The sequence below is a fragment of the Jaculus jaculus genome, chromosome 5 (assembly GCF_020740685.1).
Source record: "Jaculus jaculus isolate mJacJac1 chromosome 5, mJacJac1.mat.Y.cur, whole genome shotgun sequence".
NCBI classification, from domain to species: domain Eukaryota; kingdom Metazoa; phylum Chordata; class Mammalia; order Rodentia; family Dipodidae; genus Jaculus; species Jaculus jaculus.
Window position 1 is genome coordinate 164871435 of NC_059106.1, and position 6052 is coordinate 164877486.

The following is a 6052-nucleotide window of genomic DNA, read 5'->3' on the forward strand; positions in this document are numbered from 1 at the left end:
AAACGAGGAAAAGTGGTCCTCTTACCTCCACACATGCATGCATGCACACACTGTGGCATACACATAACCACACTCACATGTACATACGTAACTGCACTCGTTTCTATGCGAACATGCATGCACGGACACACAGAAAAGTAGATTTCCTGTAAGGATGGGAATTTCTTTCCATGTCTGGGATGATAAATATGTAGTGTCTGTTAAATGGTAGAAGAGAAAGAAGAGTGAGGGAAGGAAGGAAAGGGAAGAGGGAGGGAAGGAAGGAGGGAAAGAGGAAGAGAAGAGAAAGGAAAGAAGATCTAGAAGGCACAAGCCCACTAGCTTCCTGGGATGCCACAGCAGACAGAGGGCAGAGAAGACAGGGCAAGTAGAGAAACAGCCCCGATGGTTCACGTGGAATTATCACTATTTTAGTCAAGTAATAACAATATTTTTTTACCGTAAAACATACTGCCATAAATGATATTTTTCCCTAAGTAACTTTCCTGTTAGACTTTTGGCCCCATGGAAGGGAGCAGGGGACCCAGTGTTTAATACCAAATTAAAATACTGAATTGGTGTTAAAAGCTAGCGTGGAGTTAGCATACATCAAGCCAAGATGATCATCTTAGAAGTGGCTTCACACTGCCACTGGAAATGCATCTGGGTGCCAGAGCCAGCGCTGAATTAATAACATCGATAGCGGCAGTAAAAGTTGAGCACATGGGAATATTAAAATCGCCCTCTGCCGTCTGATCCAAGTCCCATCTAGCACTAATCTTGCATGTTGGACTTCACCAAAAGAAACCCTACTCATGTTTCTTACTCTTCCAAAATGTTGGCTGTTGCCAGCAAAGATAAGCTTCAAGAGTACTAGAATGTTTTCTCTAGCTTCCCAAGAGGTCGTCCAAATCTCATTTATGAAATTCCATAACCGCTGGACGTCTGGCCCAAGAGCTATTTCTCAAGGGTGAGGAGAAACACGGCCATCGGTTGGTGATGAATCTTTATCACTTTGCTTGGAAATCCCTGCCATGCCTGCACAGCAAATGGCCATCCTATGAGTCTTGAATAGTTAGTCCTGGATCAGGAGGCACAGGAGCTGGGGGCAGACAAAGTGTGGACCAAAACAGACTAATTTCTTGCTCAAGGACAGAACCAGAAGCAAGGCTTTGGGAAGGAGCAGTCACACGCTCATGGAATGGTCCACACCACCCAACATCCACAGGTGAGCTGTGGTCTCGGAGAAGAGGGTGCAGCCCAGCAGAGAATTGTGGTGTGGGGATGGCAGTAATCAGCCACCAGCTAGCTCTCCTTGGTGCTATGAGGTGAGGCTGGAAGCCCCAAGTGTGCTTTTCTTTCATACACTTGCTTGATTGGGTATTTTAGCTCTTTGCCAAAGGACAAACACCAAGAGAGACTGGAAGGAGCAAAGGCTCAGTGATGACAATGAAACCTTTGTTTCACATTAACAGAGCTGGTTTCCTTTACCAGGAGGTAAATATTGACTCATAAAAACAAGCAAGCAGGAGGCTGGGGAAATGGCCCACGGGGTGAAAATGTAATGTTTGCCGCACAAGCATGATGACCTGAGTTCAGATCCCCTGAACCTGCAAAAAGCCAGGCACAGTAACACACCTCTATAATCCCAGCACATCTATGGAGACGTGGGAGGCAGACGCAGGCGCAGCCTCGGGCTCACAGGCCAGCGGGCCTGGTGTACAAAGCTGCTAGCAAGAGAGCCTGTCTCGTGGCTTAGTGGTTAAGTGCTTGCCTGTGAAGCCTGAGGACCCCAGTTCGAGGCTCGATTCTCCAGGACCCACGTTAGCCAGATGCACAAGGGGGTGCACGCATCTAGAGTTCGGTTTGCAGTGGCTGGAGGCCCTGGCGCGCCCATTCTCTCTCTCTCTATCTGCCTCTTTCTCTCTCTCTCTGTCGCTCTCAAATAAGTAAAAATAAACAAAAAAAATTTTTTAAAAAAAAGAGAGCCTGTCTCAAACAAGGTAGGAAGTGAAAACAACAATAACAACAACAACAAAAAAAAACTTAGGCTGTCCTTTGATCTCCACATGTGGGCTGTGGCACATGCACCCGCATACACATACGCACATGCACGCACACACACACACACACACACACACACACACACACACACACATTCACACAGTAGGTAAGCACCTTATTCCTCAAGAGGATGGATGCAGCAACTCACCCATCATTGAGTAGCCACATGGGCAGGTAGGCAAGACTGGAGATGCCTGGTGTAGCAGACAGCTTCAGGTTCCAGACCAGGCACAGTGATGGAGGAAGGGATATTTATTGGAGCTTACAGATCCAGGGGAAGTTCCATAATGGCAGAAGAAGCTGGCCTGCCTTCACAGGCCCAAGCAGACAGACAGAAGCACAAGCCAAAGGCCACACATCACAGCACACTTCAGGAACTCCAGGTAGGCACACTTTGCCTATCTTTAGATTGAAATCTCAAACCCACCACCACACCTTAAGATCCACCCAGTGACACTGCCTCCATCCAGGTGGCTGCAGATGCTAACTACAAACAAATAAAAAACTGAATATATTGGGGACCATCTATTCAAACCACCACACCTGGGTACCACCAGCAGTGCTCACCCAGGTTCACTTTTCCAGAGGCCCCAACCTTTGGTGTCAGATAAGCCTAGGATTGACTCTCACCTCATTATAAACTTAAGACACATTACATAGAACATAACTCATCTAGACAATCACTTGCATTACTCCTGGTAGAGTTAGTGAACTTCCCCCCTAGATCTGCAAGCTTGAAATAAATCCCCTCATCCATCCCCTAAACTGTGTCTCACTTGGATGTTCGTCCCAGCAGCGCGAAGATGACTGCAGCACTCTCCTTCTCTCTGCTTCCAGGCAGCCGCGAGGTGAGCAGCCCCATTGCGCCACGTCCCACGGTGCATCAGGCCCATAGCATCCAGTCCGCTGATCACCGACTGCTGACTCTGAAGCCGCGAGCCAGAATACACATTTTCCCTGGTAAGATGGTGATCTCAGACAATTTGTCACAATGGTAGTGAGCTGGTGACAGTGTATATGGGGATGGTGGTTTGAATGAAATTCCTCCCATGAGCTCATATGCTTTGAATACTTGGTTTCCAGCTGGTGGCAATTTGAGAAAACTGTGGGCCTTTGGGAAATGGAGCCTTGCTGAAGAGCATGTGTCACTGGGGACAGACTTCGGAGTACTGTCGCCGAGCCCCAAACCTCGTACTCCCAACTACTTCCTTCCTGGCTGCTGTGGGGAATGTGGTGCCCCGCTTTCTGCCTGTTATGCTTCCCCACCACAACCCATCCCCCTGGATGCCGTGATCCAGAAGTGAGCCCCCTTTCCCATAAGCTGTTTCTGGTTGCATGTTCTGTCCCAGCAATGCGAGGGTAACTACCACAGCAGTGTGTGTACACGTGAGCACGCGCACCACACACACACACACACATACACACACACACATACATTTTGTACACGCTTATCCTTGTCTTTACTCAATCGTCCACACATTTTACATCATAGAGTTTAGTCTTTTATTTATTTATTTATTTATTTATTTTGGTTTTTCGAGGTAGGTTCTCACTCTGGTCCAGGCTGACCTGGAATTAACTCTGTAGTCTCAGGGTGGCCTTGAACTCATGGCAATCCTCCTACCTCTGCCTCCCGAGTGCTGGGATTAAAGGCGTGTGCCACCATGCCCGGCGAGTTTAGTCTTTTATCTCCACTCTCTTTCCAAGCCCAGAATCCAGATGATTTATATATATATAAAACTGTGTCCCACTTAAACACTCAAAGATGCCATGACATGACACCTACCTTTAGACCGGGGTTTCTTCAACTTTCTCACACCACCTCTTTTTACCTGAGGAATTTTCTATACAACTCTAGATATATAGGCACATAAAATATGAATACATTCAAATATTTACCAATAATAAATATTTTAAACTTAGTTTAGAATGATTCCCTGATGTATATATACCATTTAGCAAAGATGGGTGAATTTACATAATAATATTGATTTGCATAGTAATGATTTGAATTTACATACTAATGAGGTTGATGTGTTTGTTTATTTTTACATAGAGAAATCTTGGCCAAATATTTGATATCACAGGGCACAGAGAATCTCTAACGTTTTTCAGAGTTGATCAATGTGCTGATTTTAAAATCACTAGTGCTGAAAGCCACCTTAATATAAACACATAGGGAGCTGGAAAGATGGCTTAGCGGTTTAAGTGCTTGCCTGTGAAACCTAAGGACCCCAGTTCGAGGATCCATTCCCCAGCACCCACATAAGCCAGATGCACAAGATGGTGCATGCATCTGGAGTTCATTTGCACTGGCTGGAGGCACTGGTACACCCATTCTCTATCTGTCTCTCTCTCTGCCTCTTTCTCTCTCTCTCAAATAAATAAATAAAAATATTTTTAAAAATATGTAAACACATAGTATAAAGTTGCAGAAATATGTTTGGGGGCATTTAAGAAACTTACAAATTCTGTCTTAACCCCAAGCCAATATTCATTTAATGATATTTTTATGAAACTCAAGCCAGCAATTCAAATAACAATTTTTGAAATCAAACATTCTAATACAATACACTCTAAAGAAATACTAATGTGATACTTACATGCTGAGGGATGACACTAGGAAGAGTTTTTAAGTATTTTCTATAATTAAACCATTGTGTCTCTGTAAGGGAATAGCACTTGGTAAGCAGTCAGTGATGCAGTGTGTCACACACAGTGGTCTCCAGTGTGAGCCAAAGAGTTTTAGGCATCAGTCCTGGGCATTGCCCGAAACGATGGGAACATACAGTTGTCACGTGAGTCTTCTTCCATGGGGAACCACGTTGGCTCACCTCAGATAGGCCTCAAATGACAGACCAAGGCACAGTTTTACCAAAAGCCAATCTTGGCGAACCAGTGAGTTTATTGGGGTTTCATGCATTACAGGGCTATGGATGGGGAGTTACTTATGGAAGCATGAGTGACTCAAATGCAGCCGTGTCACCCCAAAATAGCACCCCAAGATGAGCGATGACCTCACGGAAGCCACATCATGGAATTGTCCTTCTAGTCAACCTCCTACATTCTCTGGCTTCTCCCAAGATCACTTGCAACTACAGGCGGGGACAATAGCAGGAGTCCCCGGTGGGGCTCCTGTGACCTTCCCTCCGCAGTCTCCTAGGGAGTGCCAATAACTCCATTGCCATGGCCACAGGCTTGCCGGTCACTGCACTGTTCCACTCCGAGCTGCCGTGGCTACCTGACCCGAGTACGTTCTACTCCAAGATGGCATCCATTCTGCTGTACCTGGGGGGAAAGCACCATGTCTCAACAGTGTGAAGAAGGTGGGCCATAGTGAAGGTTTTTGGTCTCAAAATCCCAAACTGAGCAACAAAGAGAAGAGAGGATTCCCCTACCTGAGTAACGTAAGCAGGAAACAGTTCTAACAGGACATAGATTTAAGCAAACCAAGGACATATTGGCTGCCTCGACTCAGACACTGATTTTGAATAAAATTTCTCTAATAAATTGTGTGTTGTGTTGGCAGGGGCGGGAGGACTAACAAGAAAGTAACCCCACTTCTGTGCTGCTGGGGCGACTAAAGCTCGTGGTGTGATTGGCAGAACCAGGGATTCCCAGTGGGCCAATACAGACGATGGTCAAGCACCAAGACTTTGAGCCAGCCATGGTCTCTGCCCTCACAGAGCTCACAGGCTGGAGGAACGTAGAAAGGCAGCCAGGAGAGGCAGTCCTGGATGCGAAAGGCTCCCTATTCCAGGCCTGACCCCCAGAGGCAAACCTCCAGACAAAGGAGACTTGCAGGAGGGATTTCTGTGGGAGTTGATTCCAAAGCTCCCATAATATTCTAGTTAATTTCACTCACTGCTGTGGCAAAATAGCTGATAAAAGCCACCTGAGAACGGACGGACTTATTTTGGTTCACGGTTTTTTTTGTGTGTGTATGTGTGTGTGGTGTGGTATGGTGTGCATGTGTGTGCATATGCAGGTCACATGTGCGTGCTGGTGC

General features: G+C 46.2%; 1 long non-coding RNA gene across 1 annotated transcript; it reads left to right on the forward strand.

The window, feature by feature from the left end:
* Nucleotides 1–2889: 2889 nt before the first annotated feature.
* On the forward strand, nucleotides 2890–5487 carry LOC123460932. The gene is made up of 3 exons (XR_006637290.1): nucleotides 2890–3003; nucleotides 3127–3343; nucleotides 4972–5487. It is a non-coding gene; the product is annotated as an uncharacterized LOC123460932 (long non-coding RNA).
* Nucleotides 5488–6052: the final 565 nt, after the last annotated feature.